The sequence below is a fragment of the Lathyrus oleraceus genome, chromosome 3 (genome assembly GCF_024323335.1).
Source record: "Lathyrus oleraceus cultivar Zhongwan6 chromosome 3, CAAS_Psat_ZW6_1.0, whole genome shotgun sequence".
In the NCBI taxonomy this organism is placed as follows: Eukaryota; Viridiplantae; Streptophyta; class Magnoliopsida; order Fabales; family Fabaceae; genus Lathyrus; species Lathyrus oleraceus.
Window position 1 is genome coordinate 303,990,188 of NC_066581.1, and position 20,761 is coordinate 304,010,948.

General features: G+C 39.7%; 1 pseudogene; it reads right to left on the reverse strand.

The window, feature by feature from the left end:
- Positions 1–256: 256 nt before the first annotated feature.
- LOC127133939 (uncharacterized) lies at positions 257–354 on the reverse strand (annotated as a pseudogene).
- Positions 355–20,761: the final 20,407 nt, after the last annotated feature.

The following is a 20,761-nucleotide window of genomic DNA, read 5'->3' on the forward strand; positions in this document are numbered from 1 at the left end:
ACCGAGACAATTCACAGGTCTCGCTACTGAGAACCCAAACCAACATTTAAAATTTTTTCTCCAATTAGCAGACACTTTTAAAACCAATGGAGCTTCTCCTGAGGCAATCCGTTTACGATTATTCTCTTTTTCCCTCAGAGATAAAGCCCTATCATGGTTAGATTCCCTTCCACCCAATTCCATTACGACTTGGGATAACCTTAGAAGAGTATTCCTTGCTAGATACTTTCCCCCAAGTAAGACCGCCGTTCTTCGAAACCACATAAATAAATTTACCCAGAACCAAGGAGAATCGTTGTTCGAAGCTTGGGAGAGATATAAAGAACTGTTAAGAGCATGCCCACATCATGGTTTAGAAAATTGGTTAATCATTCAGACCTTCTATAATGGACTTCACTATAACACTAAGATGACCATCGACGCTGCCGCAGGCGGTGCGCTGATGAACAAACCTTATCCCGAAGCTAGTGCCCTCATCGAAGATATGGCTCAAAACCATCAATCATGGGGAGTCGAACGAGCGATAGTTGAGAAGAAGGAAGCCCAAGGAGGAGTGCATGAATTAAGCTCTATAGACATGATGCAAGCTAAAATGGACGCATTAGCCCTTAAGGTCGAGCATATGTGCATAAACCCGAATATTGCAGCCGCAATTTCGTTGGATTGTGAGATATGTGGAACCAAAGGACACCAATCTATAGAATGCAATCTATTAAACGAAACCCACTATGAGCAAGTGAACTACACCCAAGGGAACCCATATTTGAATACTTATAACCCTGGATGGAGGAATCACCCAAACTTCTCCTATAAGAACAATAACCCTATCAAAAATAATGCACCTCCGAGACAAACAGGTTATCAAGCCCCAAGACCAAATCAACCTATGCAACCTGTACCACCAAAGCCGAGCCTTGAGAAAATTATGGAAAATTTTATCACTGCTCAAACCCAACAAAACAAAGAGTTCATGAACCAAAACATTCATGTTAAGGTTGAGCAAATAATTACTCATAGCAAGATGCTTGAAACCCAGATCTCTCAGGTAGCTTTAAACCAAGCCCCTCAAACCACACCTGGAGGACAGTTCCCTGGACAACCTCAACAGAATCCGAGAGGGCAAGCCAATGCCATTACCCTACAAAGTGGGAACGCTTATGATGAGCCACCAAACCCAAGATTGAGCGAACCCAAAACTTCTAAGGAATATACAAAACCCACGGACGAAGTAAAGGAACCAGATGAATCTGAAAAACAGGAAGGTCAAGAAAAAGGAGAAGAACCTAAAGACAAAACTTACGTACCACCCCCGCCATATAAACCGCCTATACCATATCCGCAAAGACTCAAGCAAACCCAGATCAATAACCAGTATCAAAAATTTATTAAGGTTATAGAAAAACTTTACGTAGAAATCCCTTTCACAGAAGCCATCACCCAAAAACCTTCTTATGCCAAGTTTCTCAAAGACATCCTTACCAACAAACGTAGACTTGACGATCCGAAGCCCTTGGAATGCAATTCTATTTCCGAGAATAAATTAGCCAAAAAAGATAAAGATCCTGGAAATTTCTCCATTCCTTGTCTTTTGGGAAGTCATGTCATCGAAAAAGCTTTTCTAGACTTAGGAGCTAGTGTGAGCTTAATGCCTTTAGTAGTTTGTGAGAGGTTAAACTTAGGAGAATTACAGCCTACTAAGATGTCACTTCAGTTAGCCGATAGATCTGTTAAGTATCCGATAGGCATTTTAGAAGATGTCCCTGTTAGGATAGGTTAGTTATTTATCCCTACTGATTTCGTTGTCATGGACATCCAAGAGGACAATGATATACCAATCCTTTTAGGTAGACCATTCTTATCAACTGCAGGAGCCATAATAGATGTCAAGAGTGGAAAGTTGACCTTTGAGGTAGGTGACGGGAAAATAGAATTTATACTTTCAAAATTTCTTATGGCACCTGTGATGGGAGACGCATGTTATGCCATAGATATCATTGATGAATGCGTTAGGGAATTAGAACAAGAAGAAATCATAAAAACAATTAAGTTACCATCAACTCTCATAATGGAAGATGATGACTTTAAGAAACCCTACATCGATGATAACCTTTACGAATGTTTATCCCTTACCCAAGATCCTATGCCATGCCCTAAGAAACCAACCTTAGAACTTAAGGAGCTGCCTAAGAACCTGAGATATGAGTTCCTCGATGAAGAGATGAACCGTACAGTTATAGTCAATGCTACCTTGAGCCAAGAGGAAACATACCAACTTTTAGACGTTTTACGAAGATATCCCTCAGCCTTAGGATATAATATCTCTGACCTGAAAGGTATAAGCCCATCCGTATGCATGCATCGAATTTCGCTCGAAGAAGATTCAAAACCCTCCAGAGAACATCAGAGAAGAATAAACCCTATAATGAGTGATGTTGTTAAAAAGGAAGTTCTTAAGTTACTTGAGGCGGGTATAATCTACCAGATCTCGGATAGTAGGTGGGTGAGCCCTGTGCATGTAGTACCTAAAAAGGGAGGCATCACAGTCGTGCAAAACGATAAAGGCGAACATGTAGCAAAACGGATAGAAGGAGGATGGAGGATGTGTATAGATTATAGAAAATTAAATAAAGCAACCAGGAAGGATCATTTCCCTTTATCATTTATATACCAGATGTTGGAGCATCTAGCCAGACACTCTTACTTCTGCTATCTAGATGGATACTCTGGATTCTTCCAAATACCTATTCACCCCGAAGATGAGGAAAAAACTACCTTTACATGCCCTTATGGAACTTTTGCCTACAGACGAATGCCATTCGGCCTCTGTAATGCCCCAGCTACTTTCCAACGCTGCATGATGTCAATCTTTGCAGATTACCTAGATGGTATCATGGAAGTGTTTATGGATGATTTCTCGGTTTGCGGATTTGATTTCCACAATTGTCTCGCTAATCTTGAGAAAATCCTGGAGAGATGTGTGGAGGTAAACCTCATGCTAAACTGGGAAAAGTGTCATTTCATGGTGACCGAAGGAATTGTTTTAGGACATATAGTTTCCGAAAAAGGTATAGAGGTAGATAGAGCTAAGATAGAAGTTATAGAAAACCTAAAACCACCCAAAACTATCAAAGAAGTCCGAAGTTTTCTTGGACATGCTGGATTCTACCAGCGTTTTATCAAGGACTTCTCCAAAATAACTAAACCCTTAACTGACCTTTTAATGAAAGATGTTGAATTCATTTTCAATGAAAAATGTAATGAAGCATTTAATCTTTTAAAGCAAGCATTAGTATCAGCACCTATTATGAAACCCCCTGATTGGTCAGAACCTTTTGAGATAATGTGTGACGCTAGTGATTATGCGGTTGGAGCCGTTCTAGGACAAAGGAAAGATAAAAAATTACATGCAATTTATTATGCCAGTAGAATCCTAGACGCTGCCAAACTTAACTACGCAACAACTGAAAAGGAATTACTCGTTGTAGTTTTCGCTATAGACAAATTTAGATCTTATCTAGTAGGAGCCAAAATTATAATTTACACTGATCATGCTGCCATTCGTTACCTATTAAGTAAAAAAGATGCCAAGCCCAGGTTACTCCGATGGATTCTATTACTACAAGAGTTTGATTTAGATATAAGAGATAAAAAAAGGCACTGAAAATGTAGTAGTTGATCACCTTTCTAGGCTAGAACACCTAAAACCAGACTTAGTACCCATAAATGATGATTTTGCATATGATAGACTAATAGCTAGACTAGAAACCATTGAAGACGATAGCCTAGGCCCTCATGAGCACTTCCAAAATTCCTTAGCAGTAAGTAACGTACCATGGTATGCAGACTTTGTTAATTACCTAGCTGCTGATATCGTACCCTTAGATCTTGACTACCACCGCAAGAAGAAGTTCTTCAACGATGTGAGAAACTTTTATTGGGACGAACCGCTCCTTTTCAAAAGGGGTAAAGATGGCATTTTTCGCCGTTGCGTTCCAGAAGAGGAGGTAAAAAGTATAATTGAGCATTGTCACTCTGCACCCTATGGTGGACATGCAAGCACCTCTAAGACATACGCCAAGATTCTTCAAGCTGGCCTATTCTGGCCTACCATGTGGCGCGATGTCCATGCTTGCATTGTCAAATGTGATAGATGCCAATGCACTGGAAACATTTCAAGGCGTGACGAAATGCCTCTAAGAAACATTCAGGAAGTAGAACTCTTCGACGTTTGGGGTATAGATTTCATGGGACCTTTCCCACCATCCTTAGGAAACAAGTATATCTTAGTAGCAGTAGACTACGTGTCTAAGTGGATTGAAGCTATAGTTGCACCCACAAATGATAATAGGGTGGTGATCAAGCTATTTAAAAACTATATTTTCCCTAGATTTGGAACACCCCGTTTAGTCATAAGCGATGGAGGATCACACTTCATATCGAGAATACTTGATAAACTTTTAAGAAAATATGGAGTTAGGCATAGAGTAGTAACACCCTACCACCCACAGACTAGTGGCCAAGTAGAAGTATCCAATAGGAAGATAAAACAAATCCTAGAAAAAACTGTTTCTATCTCTAGGAGAGACTGGTCTCAGAAGCTTCAAGAAGCATTATGGGCCTACCGAACCGCTTTCAAAACCCCTATAGGAACAACTCCCTACCAACTAGTCTATGGAAAATCCTGTCACTTACCTTTCGAATTAGAGCATAAGGCCTATTGGGCCATTAAAACTTTGAATTTAGATTACCTGACCGCTGGTGAAAAGCGTATCCTTGACATTCACAAACTAGAAGAACTTAGGCAATCCGCCTACGAGAATGCCAAAATATACAAAGAGAGAACAAAAGCCTGGCATGAGAAAAGAATAGTAAAGAAAGATTTCAATATAGGCGACCCTGTTCTCCTGTTAAACTCTAGGTTATGACTTTTCCCTGGGAAGCTGCGCTCAAGATGGATTGGCCCTTTCAAAGTATCCAAGATTATGAGATCCGAAGCTGTAGAAATCAAGAACGAAACCTGTAGTCCATTCATTGTAATTGGACAAAGACTGAAGCTCTACGAAGGAGGAGACATTCCACCAGACTACTCAAGCCACACTCTGATTGATCCATCGATTCCTACTACAGGTGTATAAATTTCGATCGTCAAGCTAATGACGTTAAACAAGCGCACCTTGGGAGCCAACCCATGGTTTTGTTTTCTTGTTTTACTTTTTTGCATTTATTTTATTTTTAATCATATTTTCACCAGGACTAAATATTTGAAATGTGTGTATTTTTAGGATCCCTTTTCCTAACTTTTACAGGATGCAGGACTTCGAGGATATGCACGTAGCCTATAGGGATGATGCCCAGAGAGAGCGCTACATAGCTCTTTACCGGCTCCCTATGGCGCCCACACGCTATCCAGATCAGCACTGCATGGAAGCCCTGGGTATTGAGTCGAGTATCCAATTTCTGAGCCACCGGCTCCATTGGGACGAGTTCGCTGACGACCTGAGCAACACCTACAGGAACTTGACATTGGAGTTCCTCAGTTCATTTGATTATGACCCTTACTCTAGATCGGATGGGTATGCTGCTTTCAAGCTCTGTGGGATTGAGTACTCCTTCAGCCAGAAGGAGTTCGGTGACCTATTAGGCTTCCAGACCACCCCTGATGCTATCCCTGAGACACCGATGGGATACTTTCTGGGTAAAGAAGTGGAAAAGTTCTGGAGTGATATATCTGGTGGAGGGAGTCAGGATCCTTCTACGCAGTTGTCCCAAGCTATACACAACCTTGATTTTAGATACTTCCATATGATACTGGCATACTCCTTCCTAGGAAGACCAGATGCTGAGACGTTACTAAGTGAGGAGGAGATATTCCTACTATTTTGTGCATCCCAGTCTCGCCCAGTGGCATGGGGGAACTTTCTGTTGTGTGGCCTCAGCGGTGTTTCCAGATCGACCGAAGGAGTCATTCATGTAGGAGGGATCATCACACAAATCGCCATTGCTTTAGGTCTATCCCGCAAGCTGTTACATCTCAGGACCTACTGTGGGTACACTACCATGGATATCGACTTTTGCTTGACCAGAGGATTGATGAGGAGATCCTTCTTTAACCCAAGATAGTTCAGATTGTTGGTCGATAGCGAGGCGATTCATTATTTTACACTGCCTGATCCTATGATGACTAGTGTTCATGACCCAGCTAACTGGAGTTATGCCTTGGAGGGCCAGGGAGAGACTATCGAGGAGCCCAGAACCCCACCTATTGCTGAGTATACCCCTACACCACCTTCACCCAGGATCACTGTATTCTCTAACAATTTATCATTGCAGACCCCAGACATCCGCACCCAGATCGCAGAGTGTCGTAGAGAGATTGTCGGGCTTAGATAGGAGGTGGTTGACCTCACCTTACATATGAGAGTATCCGATCTCACGCACGCTACCGAGGCTGACTGTTTATACCAGGAGATCGCAGAGCTTCGTCAGGAGATAGTCATGCTTCGTGGATCTACTCAGGCAGACGAACCCCCTACTATTTGATTCTACCATCTCATTTTATTTTGTCTGATTTATGCTTATATTTTTCGCATTTACCTAACTTTTTTTATATCATTGCATTTGGGATATTTTCTTAACTATGTCAGCACATTGATATTTCCACATCTATATATATATATATATATATATATATATATATATATATATATATATATATATATATATATATATATATATATATATATATATATATATATATATATATATATATATATATATATATATATATATATATATATATATATATATATATATTATGTTTGTTTATTATATTTATACTTTTATTATAGTCTAATTATATTAATTGTTTATTTATTTTTTAGTCTAATGTTTAAATTTTATTTTTATAAAATTATGCAAGTCTTTTATGTCACTAGGAAAATACAATGCAAACGCTATCCGGACCCCCCAACCAAAAAGAGAATGAGAAGCCCATGCCATATGACCAAAATCCGGCCCAGCCGAATTTAGCCTTGTGGCGCCCGCCATAGATGTTGTGGCGCCCGCCACAGCGTCTGTATAAGCTCGGGGCAGACTCACATTCTTCACCATTTTCACACCTTCAAACCTCCAAAACCCATTTTTTCACCTTCCGAAAAAGCCCTTGAACCCCACAAAAGCTCCCACATTTCTCATCTTCACACCATACAAACCATTTTCCCAACTTCCATTTTCATTTTCATCTCTCAATATTCATAAAAATCCTACCTTTATACAAACCCATCTTCATCTTTTTCATCACATTGCAAGAGCTACATAATGGAGTTCAATGGATTCATCCTTCGTGAAGGGAAACTGGGAGATAGGCAAAGGAAAATTATCGAAAGGTTGCAAAATCGGGAAATCCTCCCGACAAGGTATGTGGATGAAAATTGTCTTTACACTTTGGGTATCTACCATAGCATTTTTTATTTATTGGATAATTTAGGTTTGCACAGTATCTTTTCAAACAAAGAACCTACCTTTGAGCGATTGACAATCGAATTTTTAAGTTTTTTAATTTATATTGTCAATCCTAACACTGCTAGCACAGTTGGTACTGTCTGATTTAGAACGTTTGTTGTTGAGTATGAATTTAGTACCGACGCACTAGCAGGCCTGTTAGGAATTCCTCATGGGGAAGGTGTTATTTGTGAGGCCGCTTTGGATTAAGATTGGTCGGTCGAGGTGTTTTCCTTCTGGCAGAGATTGTCAAACACTTCCATAAATTCTTTTGAAGGAATTCTTGCCTCGACCATCCATAACCCGTCCATCAGAGTTTTTAGATATTTGTTGGCATGTACTATTTTTGGCCGGGAGAATCCAAACAAGGTCAATACTCGAGAGCTTCTATTTTTGCAAGGAAGCCTCACAAATAGAAGAATTAATTCGGTCCCGTTTATGCTCGCTCATATGGCTTTAACTCTTAATAAAGCGGGACCGGTTATTTTCGGAGGACTCATTACGTCTATTGCTCGGGCGCTTAACCTGAACAATGAGATAGCTACCCTAGATCACTTACCTCCTCGCACAATCAACCTAAAATTTCTAAGAGATATGAAATTGTGCCGATTAAGGAGAGAAGGAGGCTATGTGCTTATGGTCCATGGTGTAGCTATCCCATCTGTTGTCTTACCATGCACTAGACGTACTGATGTACGTGATGAAAGGAATTGGACCTACGTTTTAAATGCTCCATATGTTTTGGGTCTACTTCCTCCTAATGTTCCTGATGAGGAGGGACACGACACTGATGAAGAATATGATCAGCGAGAGTGATCTCCCATACCTCATGTGTCCCCCCCATCACCCATCACCACCACACACCACACCATCTTCTTCTTTTGCAGGTTCTGCCCCTGGCTTTTATATTACAGAGGAGATGTGGCGTGACCATATGGCTAGAGAGCAAAGGCGTGATGACCTACTATCTACCATTCAGCAACAACTGGCGGACAACATGAGCTTCATGCAAGAATCACAGCGGAGGACAGATAGATCCTATGAGACTGTTGTACAGTCCCTGCTTACGATCACAAATGAGCAAGCCCGTCAGCGGAACTACCACCGTCAACATACTGCACTCATAGAAGCCACTCAGGGTTCCATTTTGGGTAATCTTCGAGAGGTGAGGACTGCTCAGGATGCCTTACAGGCCATGATGGATCAAAGAGACCATCGTCGTAGCCGATCCCGTCGTCCACCTCAGGATGGCGAAGGCACCAGTGGTCAGCAGTAGGATGTCAGGTGACTCTCCCCTTATCTTATTTCGAAACATTGGGGACAATGTTCGATTTAAGTGTGGGAGGAGACTTTATCGCTTTCTCTTTTTCTTTGTTGTTTTTAGTTAGTTTGTTTATTTTTATTGCTTTTTAGTCATTTACTTTATTTCATTTTGCTTTTAGTTTGAGTGTTTTAGATAATGCATGAGTCTGACGAGTCACCAGTATAGTGTATCTTTAGTACAGTTTAATCTCCCCATTCCTTTAGCCCTACCAAAAATTTTTTGCAAAAGAAAACGGTGTTATTCTGAAAGTTTTTGGGTTTTAAAGACGGGTTTAAGTAAGGATGCGGTGACTTGGGAGAACTTTTTGAAACATCAGTATTGTTTTAGCACCATAGACTTCAGGAATATAGGAATCATTCCGAAACCCCATATACCATGGCCTTAATCATCATTTCAGTATAAGTCCTCAGTAGTTTATTCCAACAGTCAGCTCCGGCCTACGCATCCTCTACGTAGGGGACCGATGAACATAAGTGAATGATCCAGTGAAATAAATAAAAGAAAGCAAAAAAGGAAACTCCGGTATAGGTGACCCTCACAAAGTCATTTAAACCAAAAATGTTGTAAAAATCTTCTACAAAAGAAAAAAAGAAAAAGCAAAACTCACCCGCTGTTAGTTGGTTCAGAGGTATCTGGCGCTGAACTCGGTAGGGCAGATTACGATCCGATCCCCCACAACTGCAGTTGGGTCAAATAAAAGGGTTTACACAAATTTATGTGCCAGGAACCCCATGTTTGGATCATAATCACTAACAGGTCACTCTGCTGTGAAGCATGTACGGATAACGGGCTTAATGTGATTGCGCCTGAAAGAAAAGGACACAAAAAGAGATGAAGAGGCAGGCCTAGGTATTGTGGGATAATACGGGTTGGTTAATATAGGAATGGAGTTTATGTCCGTGTTTGCGGATAAGTGTCATCACGATACCCTTAGTTCACTCAGTTAGTACCTATCACTGCATCCCGACTTGAACTTAGAAGTCTTTCTAGCCCGAATCACTCGTTGACACCAGTTTTTATTCTATGAGCTTTTTAGTGTTTTGCTTGAGGACAAGCAAGGGTTTAAGTGCGGGAGAATTTGATGACACTGAATTTCACCGTATTTTCGACTCCAATTTCGCATGCATTTTAGTGGTTTTATTATTATTTTGTTATGTTATTACTATGTTTCTCTTTATTTTCAGGTTTTTACTTTAATCGTAGCCCCGATCAAGAAAAGGAGTGAAAATGAGCTAAAAAGACTAAAATTCAGTATTTTGCACTTGTGGCTCCCACTGTGGCTGGCGCCATAGGTCCAGCCATGACGTGTCACAGCTCAACTTCCCTCAACTGCCACGTTCCCCACTACCTCCACTTGGGCGCCACAGTTTTCCCTTATGGAGGGCGCCACAAGAAGAAAGTTTTTCCCTCCCAATTTTAAACTGAAGGGCATCCTTGTCATTTCCATTATTTTCCTTGCCTATAAATACAGACTCGTTTTCATTTGTTTAATCATCCAAACTTAGAGCAAACTTAGTTTCACTTAGGCATATATTCAGTATTTTAAAGTGGTAATCGCTTCACATTGGGGTGTTACCACAATTGTGTAATCAAGTCTGTGATTGAGTCTGTAATCGAGTTTGGAGCACTTTGGAAGGAAGTTAATCATGCCGCCATTTTCATTTCCACTTCGCATTTTATTCAACCCTCCGATTGGAGCAGGTTTTTATCACTTTGCCTTTATCTAGTTTACTTTCCCGCACTGTCTTTACTTTATTTATTTCTCGCACTCGCTTTACTTTCATTTATTTCTCGCACTCGCACTACTTTCATTTATTTTCCGCACTCGCACTACTTTCATTTATTTTTCGCACTCGCACTACTTTCATTTATTTCTCGCAATCGCACTACTTTCATTTATTTTCCGCACTCGCACTACTTTTATTTATTTTCCGCACTCACACTACTTTTATTTACTTTCTGCACTCGCATTACTTTTATTTAAATTAAAATGCACCTTTACTTTACCATGTCTAACTAAATCTATAAAGGTTGGAATGTAAGGATCGTAATTGAACCGATAATCCGTACAATTGTTCGTAGAAACACTTAAGGGCTATTTTGACTTTCAACTTAAGTTTTCCCGCACTTAATTTCCGTTGGGTAAGATCGAAAGCCGTCCAACGTCTATTTAAACTTAATTGTTTTTAACTATTTCAAATACAGCGAAAGCGTTTTGTTTAGTTCATTAAGAGTTTTTAACTTAAAAAGAAAAGTGATTTTAAAACTATTTTCGGACGCGTTTATAAGTTTAGAGTCTGGTTCGTGAGAACCTCTTTTGGTTAAGAAATCCAGGTTAAAATACTTTTCAACTTAGTCAAGATACTATATTTCTTAAAAATAGGTTTACTACTCTAACGCAATGCGCGCCTTTTTATAAGTGACAATAAAAGGGTTTGATTAGGGAGTACAACTCGGTTCTGAATACGCAAAAACGACAGTTCCCGTTAAATTGGTTTTTTTCAAAGTAGGAAACACTGCCCATAAGTAGTTCTATTAGCAAGTATTTGGATTATTAATTGATTATGTGAATTACATTCGAGCCTGTCTTTATCAATTGAATTTATTTAATACTTTATTTTTATTGCACACTCTAAAAACCCCTATTTTGATTACCTTAGATAAACACCATAACAATAGATAACGATAGCTTGACACTTGGTCTATGTGGATTCGACAATCTTTTATATTACTCTGACGCGTTCGTATACTTGCGAAAAGCACGCATCAAACACCACCATATAAACAACCACAAAATGCACCACCTGAACAACCAACACCACCACTCTCTGATACCCCCACCATACCATCCTCTGAAGACATCATCTTCCCTACCCCTCAGACTCCCACTGACACCACCCAAACACCACCATCATCCTCATCCCCCAACTCTGCACCAGAACATACCTTCCCCACCTTAGAAGAAGCTATCGCTTGATTTACAGAGTCTTCAGTGGAGAATATCAAGTCTCTATATGTATACTCCAGTATCAGTGATGATCCCTCTAAAGTAAGGATTCATTGGAACATAGTGATCAGATGGATAACCGCTGAAGCCTTCAAACTGAAAGGCCTCTCTGAACAAGTCCGCAACGACTTCGTTAGAGACGCTGGAGTAAGGCTAAGGCTCGCTTGGTCAGAGAGGCTGAGGAAAAATCCAGAAGAGAAGCAGATGAGAAAGCTTGCCTAGATGAGGAGCAACGAGTTAGAGAAGCTGAAAAGAAGGCTGCTGCTAAACCTGCTGCTGCTGAAGCTGAGGCAAAAGCAAAAGTCGAAGCTGAAGAAGCAGCACACACTGCTGCGGAGGAAGATGCAAAGGCTAGCCCTGATGCTCTAACTCAGGGGGAGCAATCTTAGTCTGGCTTCGCCCCTCTGGTCCTGAAGACTCTGGAAGAACTGCAGAAGGAGCAACAGATTGTGCGAGCAAGATTGGATCAACAGGACTCCGTTAACAACAACATTCAGAACCTGCTGACTCAACTACTCCAAAGGATGCCTCCGCCTCCAAACCCTTAGGCACTTAGGCTTCTTTTGTTGTTTTCTTCTTATGTTTTACTTATGTTTTGTGCTCTCCTCTGCATTGCTGCTTACCTGTACCTATTTTTCTTATATAATATATATATATATATATATATATATATATATATATATATATATATATATATATATATATATATATATATATATATATATATATATATATATATATATATATATATGTTTGAACATTGTTTCTTGCAATTGTGTCTTTTTGAGTCTGACAAAAAGGGGGAGAACTAATATAACTCTGATGAAAATATATTTAAGCCTCATGCTACACTGTGCACATTAATATCTTAATGACTTATGAGAACTAACAGTTATGCAGGATAATAACTAAGGTACAAACTAGCTATCACACAAGGAAAGTCTGGTAAGAACTTCTGAGAAATCTAATGATCCATCTCAGGGGGAGTCATATTTCATTTGACTCTGTGATATTATTTTGATTATACCACTATTTCAACATCACTCTGATTTTTTTTGTCATCATCAAAAAGGGGGAGATTGTAAGAAAAATCTAGTATCTACAATGTATCTCTAAGATTTTGATGATAACAAAGGATGAAACAAAAATAGTACCCTAACAAAATTTATCTAAGTGTGCAGGACTCTAATCAAAATAGTCAGATAGACATCCATCAGATACAGATACAAGTTCTGGTATACCACTTAGAAGATACGCAAGCAGAAGCTCTGACCCTGATTAGAGAAAGTGTAAACTCAACAAGCGACATTAGACACTTTGAAGTACGCACTCTAGGAACTGAAGCCTTGTGCTCTGAAGAAATCAATCAGAAGAAAATCTGAAGACAGTCAACGATAAGTATCTATCTGAAGATACACTTGTTGAATAGAGACTCTGATGACTCTAATGTTCGAACCTTCTGATTCAGAATACTTAGATATGAAGAATTTCACTCATGGAAAGAATCTATTTCAGAAAGAAACTTATGGCGCTCCCAAACTGCTTTGGAAAGAACACAAAGATTAATGACATTAATAATTCATCATTGCCAAAGATTCTGATATTCAAACATTCAACGGTCTTCTCATCACTCTTATATAAAGGATGGAACACCTCACTAAGAAGACATCAGAAAACACACGAGAATACAACACTACCTTCATATCCATTATTCATTCTCTTCCTCACACGAGCAGCTGCTCTAAAGTGTGAACAATTCCTTTGCTTTTTCCTTGTGTAATTTCTGCTTACCTAGAAGCACTAAGCATTACTATAATTCTATTTATTTGTTGAAACTCTCCTCAAGTGACTTGTGAAGTCTGTATACTTGAGAGGGCTAAGAGATCCTTATTCTCTTAGAAGATCGTTTCTGTAATCTTTCAAGATTAGTAGATTAAGTCCTTTTTGAAGGCGAAATCACCTTGGCTGGGTGGACTAGAGTAGCTTTGAATTTCAAGCGAACCAGTATAAAATTCAGTATTGATATTATTTGTTTCAGAGTGTGTCTCATTTCCAAAAAAAATTATTATCGTTAAAATAATTCACCCCCCCCCTTTTCTTGTTTTTCTCTACCTTCAATAATACCCCCGAAGAGGTTTATCACTTCGTCAAATTCTGCAAGAGGACGATGGCCGAACTCATCACCGACATTGAGGCTCTCCGCAAGTCTCAAGGGGTCACTTTTAGGATGGATATCTAGTTGGCTTATTTGTTTCCTTTACTTGTATTTTGCAACTTCTATGTATTGCAGTTTATTTTCCCTTCAAAGGATGAATGAAAGCTTCGTGATTTTCTCTATTGTGTTTTCCTTTATTTATGATTGTGAACGTGAATCGTCAAGTAGTTTTTGCAATGAATAAACACGAATAACTAAAAGAGCTTTGCTTTAACATAAGACAAAAAAACATCCATGCATCATTTACATCTTTCAAAACATAAAAACATAAAAAACTCATCCACCCACCCTTTTTTCCTGACCAGAACCACTCTCCAAAGCTGACTTTCCGGTACGATACACGAGGACGTCGACAAGCTGTCGTGGAGAAACTTCAAGAAAACCAAGTTGCCCTTCAGGAGGAAGTATCCCAGGTGCGGTCCCAAATGCGGCAGTTGATGGAGACTATTCAAGCAGTCGCAAGAGGCCAAGAAATTATGGCAAAAATGCAAGAAGAAATGAACCAACTTGCCAGTATTACCAATCCTCATACCCCTCAAGCGGTCGAGACTCCGACTCCAGTTCCTCAAGTTGATCCTCCAATTAAAATTAGTGCACCCAGTGGTGTTCCAAACGGCAATCCTCGTCCTCATGTTTTTGAAATAGACGACCAACATGATGCATTCTTCAGCCCAAGGGCTGCTTCTTAGGATGACGCCTTCGGTTCAGCAACCAACGAGGTGGAGAGGAAGGTAAAGGCCATCGAGGAAAAGCTCAAGGCAATGGGGAACACTGATGTTTTGGGCCTTGATGCGGCAGATATGTGCCCAGTGCATGGGGTCATCATTCCGACCAAGTTCAAAGTTCCAGACTTCTAAAAATATAAGGGAAATAGCGACCATAGGACTCATATTATGGCGTACTGCCGAAAGACAGCTGCTTATTCCAATGATGATCAACTATTAATGCATTTTTTCCAATATTCCCTCAGTGGGGGCATCTCTGGATTGGTATATGCAACTCGAGGGCAGCCATATTCACACCTGGAGGGAAATGGTCGAGGCATTTCTCAAGCACTATCAGTACAACACTGATATGGCACCTAATTACACGCAGTTGCAAAATCTGACTCAAAGGTCTGAGGAGTCCTTCAAAGAGTATACCCAACGGTGGAGGGAATTAGCTGCTAGGGTACAACCGCCATTGCTAGAAAGGGAACTGGTAGACATGTTTATGGGTAACCTGCAAGGTCCATACCTTGACAGAATGGTAGGGAGCACCTCTTCGGGCTTTTTCGACCTGGTCTTAGCCGGTGAAAAGATATAAAATATGATTAAGATGGGAAAGATCTAGAACTCTGCCAGTACTTCTAGTGCATAGAAGAAACCTTTTGTCCCCTACGGTAAAAAACGAGAAGGCGAGACCAATGCCACCTCCATCATTCAAACAAGAAATCTCACTTATCCACAAGTAGCCGCCATAGCTCCCGCCCAACCAAGTCAACAACAACCATTTGCAATTCCTGTTCAAACTCAACAACAACAATGGTATCAACAACAACCGCAACATCAGCAACAACAATATCAACAACAACAACAACAAAGGATGTGAAAGCCCGAGAAAAGATTTGACATGGTCCCCATTGAAATTCTGGTATCAGATATGAGATCTCGAAGGTAATGTCACGACACTAATATCTAAACAATATAAACAAGATAAAAGATAAAGAATAGTAATACAAGTGACACAAGCAATTGTTAACCCAGTTTGGTGCAAACTCACCTACGTCTGGGGGCTACCAAGCCAGGAAGGAAATCCACTAAACAGAATTAGTTCAAAGACTCTCAGTAAACAACTTCAAGTTAGAGTCTTTTCACCTAATCTCTACCCGTGTGACTTCTACCTAACAACTCTTAGATATGAGACCCTACTCACTCCCTCTCAATCACAGCAGTGATGTAAAATAAGTATTACAATGAAAAGAAGACACTCTTCAAGAACACATACTTGATCTTGCTTAAAAGCTTCAACCAAGTAAACACACACTCTTGCTTCAAAGCTTAGAGTGAACAAATTACAATTCAAAAGTCAGTCCAATTCAATCATCTATGGATGAATGAATGGCTCACAATACACACGACACAAGACTGAAACCCTTACTCTCTCTCAATATTTCGTTCGTTATTTCTTGTGTATTAAAACCAGGTTTTCTATGCCCTTTATATAGAAGTTTTTGGCTGGGCTTGGACATCATAAAACCCTAAAACTATTTTCCATTCATATCTTCTCATGACAACTCATTATATCTCGTTGGAAAATAAGTCAATCTGGTTGTAATTACTGATTGAATGGCGCGTTCAATCATCTCATCAATCACACATAGATTAGCATAAAAAGCACAATCACACAATACATAACATTCAGACTGAATGTTCTGTATACAGATGTCATGACATCGGGTTTGACATCTCAGTAAAATCCTGCACATCCACATTTTAAACACCCTGCAGGAACATGTTATCTCATGTCAAGACAACACTTGTGACAACTTGTAAACACTCTAGGTTTTACCAAAATTGTGGCCAACACATAGAACCAACACCCATGTCGTATAGTGACATTCTACCATATTTATTGAGGGGATCACTTGTACAACTAAGCGAGTTAGACCCTCACCAACGGTTCTTCCTCCCGATTATGATGCAAATGCTCGCAGTGAATTTCATTATGGCGTTCCGGGGCATTCAATCGAGAATTGTAAAGCATTAAAGTACAAGGTTCAAGATCTTATTAATTCTAAGGCAATCACATTCTCCCCCAAGGGGCCGAATGTAAATAACAACCTGATGCTTCCTCACAATAATGCAGCCGTGAATATGATAGAAGTTGATAATGGAAGGAGATTGATGTCATGTGTGGACGAGTTAAAAACACCACTCGTCGAGATCAAGAATGCTTTAATGAAGGATAATGCCTTTCCCACTTGTAGTATTGATTTCGAACATTTTTTTATTAACCCGCAACAATGTAGAACGTTGAAGTCTGTCATAAAACAATTAATGGACCAAGGGATCTTGGTGGTAGACTCCCGTCCACAAGAGAAGATTTGTTTACCCTCGAGATACCATATGACGAAGTCCCTCCTCTGCAAATTCCATATAACTTCTCTCAGTTAACTCTATCAACAAATCATGCTACTCCGATCATAATAACAGTTCCCACACCATTCCCGTATGATGACACCAAGGCAGTCCCATGGGTGTATGAAACCTCAGTCTACATTCATGGACAAAAGATTCAAGAAGAACCGTTGAAGTCTAATGATCCAATGATCAATATCATCGGCAAATGGAGGAATTACGAGAAGTGGAAGGATATTTGCGCCGGCACCCACTCCAATTGGAACTATCAATCCTTCAACTTCAGACAAAGGAAAACAAATTGATGGCGCTCAGCAGAGACAAGACCCTGCACCTTGCAATGAAGTAGAAGAGTTCTTACGCATTATAAAGAAGAGCGATTATCGAGTAGTTGATCAGCTTAACCAGACACCCTCGAAGATCTCAATGTTGTCTTTATTAATGAGCTCAGAGGTGTTGGTGTAAGCCCTAGAAGCCAATAATTTTGGTACTTGTATCAGAGTTATTTATTAATAATAAAAGGCTTATTCTTTATTATGTTTGTTTAATAAAGTCCCTGGAATAGCTAGTTTGTTTAATGTATCAAGTGTGACTTAATCATGAGATCACATTAAACATAAGGACACTATTCTTAAAGTATCTGTAGTCGAGCTTTATTGTGAAGTGGGGTAACATTAAAGCATTAAGACTATTATGTATATAGACTGATGATCACATCTCATGGGTCATGGATATAGAGTTTGAAGGAGAATTGTCATCCATGGCGCAGCGGAATTTAAAAATTTCTCCATTTAGTGATCCTTACGAATGGGCATGATCAGTGATAGAATCGTTACCTCTTGTGGCGATTCAAACCTTGGATGCAAATCCACGGGGCGATCACGAACGTTGAACGATGACAACGTCTCTACTCAGTCCACACGAACGGATTCCTTCAATCGCAGTGCTAGCTGTTATGAATGAAGGCTTTGAGTGAGAGAAAGAGGGAAATAAAATTCCAAGTCTCTACTTGAATTTCTGTCTGAGTGGATTCACAATGCTTCTACCCAAGGGGTTCTATTTATAGAACCACTTGTATGGGCTTCAAGCTAAAAAGCCCACTTAAGTGTATTTTGCCCATATCTCATAATATGCCAAAATCACTTAAGTATTTGGTACCTTACCATATTTCGTTTCCACTTAAGTGCACCGTACCTTACGGTGTTCCTTAGTTACTCTATTTCTCATCAATCCGTCCTTTGTGTGTGACCCTATAGGTTTTCGCGACGTTGGCAATTATATTAAATCACGCATTTAAGATAATAAACAGTGAGCGGTATCTAGCAACACAACATTGCTACCCAAGTCACGAAAATGTCATGTGATCTGACAAAACCTCCTGTGATAATAATTATGTGTATAATTACCCCTTTGCCCTTATGTCTATATTGAACACAAGGTATAGACCGTGTCACCCTTGTCCAGTTCAATATTGGGCCCATAGACATTTATACTGTTACGCAGGATTGGCAAATTCCATCTAGGACACTCATGTCCCTCAGCATGCTTCGTGGAGTACCCATCAACTGTCTTTATGGTTATCCAGTTATGGACAACGTTGGATCAGCAATAAAGCACTCGACTCTACATCTAGGATCCATAGTGGTTTCAGGTCGAAGAGTGGTATACACTATTATCACCATGAGAATAACTTATGACACTTTGCATAACTTTCTATATAGTATTCTCATAGCGGGTCAATCCGGTATAAATATTACTACTAATATTCATACCTATGTTTAAGACTTGATAACTCTTTATCCATGACCCATGAGATGTGATCATCAGTCTACAAACATAATAGTCTTAATGCTTTAATGTTATCCCACTTCACATTAAAGCTCGACTACGGATACTTTAAGAACAGTGCCCTTATGTTTAATGTGTTCTCATGATTAAGTCACACTTAATACATTAAACAGACTATCTATTCTAGGGAATTTATTAATCAACCATAATAAAGAAAATGCCTTTTTATTATTAATAAATAATTCGATACAAGTACCAAAAGTATTGGCCTCTAGGGCTTACACCAACAGAGTTATCAAGTCTTAAACATCGGTATGAATATTAAGAGTAATATTTATACTGGATTAACCCGCTATGAGAATACTATATAGAATGTTATGCAAAGTGTCATAAGTTATTCTCATGGTGATAATGGTGTATACCACCCTTCGACCTGAAACCACTATGGATCCTAGATGTAGAGTCGAGTGCCTTATTGTTGATCAAACATTGTCCGTAACTGGATGACCATAAAGACAGTTGATGGGTACTCCATGAAGCATGTTGAGGGACATGAGTGACCTAGATGGAATTTGCCCATCCTGCGTAACAGGATAAATGTCTATGGGCCTAATATTGAACTGGACAAGGATGACACGGTTTATGCCTTGTGTTCAATATAGACATAAGGGCAAAAGGGTAATTGTACACATAAGTATTATCACAAAGGATTTGTCAGATCACATGACATTTTTGTGTCTTGGGTAGCAGTGATGTGTTGCTAGATACCTCTCACTGTTTATTATGTTAAATATGTGATTTAATATAATTGCCAATGCCGCGAAAACCTACAGGGTCACACACAAAAGGACGGATTGATGAGAGATAGAGTAACTAAGGAACACCGTAAGGTACGGTGCACTTAAGTGAATTGTAGAAGATCGTAAGGTACAATGTACTTAAGTAGAATACGAAATATGGTAAGATACCACGCGCTTAAGTGATTTTGGTATATTATAAGATATGGGCCACATACACTTAAGTGGGATTTTTAGCTTGTAGCCCACACAAGTGGTTCTATAAACAGAACCTTTGTGCAGAAGCATTTGTGCAGTTGCAATTTCGTTTCTCTCTCTCTCTCACTCAAAGCCTTCATTCGTAGCATCTAGCACTGAGATTGAAGGAATCTGGTCGTGTGGACTGAGTAGAGGCGTTGTCACCATTCAACGTTCGTGATCGCTCCGTAGATATGCATCAAAGGTTTAAATCTCCACAAGAGGTAACGATTCTATCACTGATCATGCCCATTTGTAAGGATCACTAAAGGAGAAAATTTTAAATTCCGCTGTGTTTTGGATCAACCTTCTCCTTCAAGAGGCCCATGGGGATGCTTTGGTAAAAAAATTAGGAAAACTCACGTACCACAAGAGATCTTTGTTTGTCAATTTGAAGGGGTAGTTAACAATATCGTTACTAGCTTAAGCTTGGGTTTCAGTGATGAAGAGCTTCCCGCCGAGGGGAGGAATCATATGAAGGAGAATTGCGGTCCAAAACGCAGCGGAAATTAAAATTTTCTCCTTTAGAGATCCTTACGAATGGTCATGATCAGTGATAGAATATTTACCTCTTGTGACGGTTGAAACCTTTGGTGCAGATCTCTTGTGACGATCAAAACCTTTGATGCAGATCCACGAATCGATCACGAACGTTGAACGATGACAACGTCTCTACTCAGTCCATACAAACGGATTCCTTCAATCTCAGTGCTAGCTGGTACGAATGAAGGCTTTGAGTGATAGAGAGAGAGAGAGAGAGAGAGAGAGAAAACG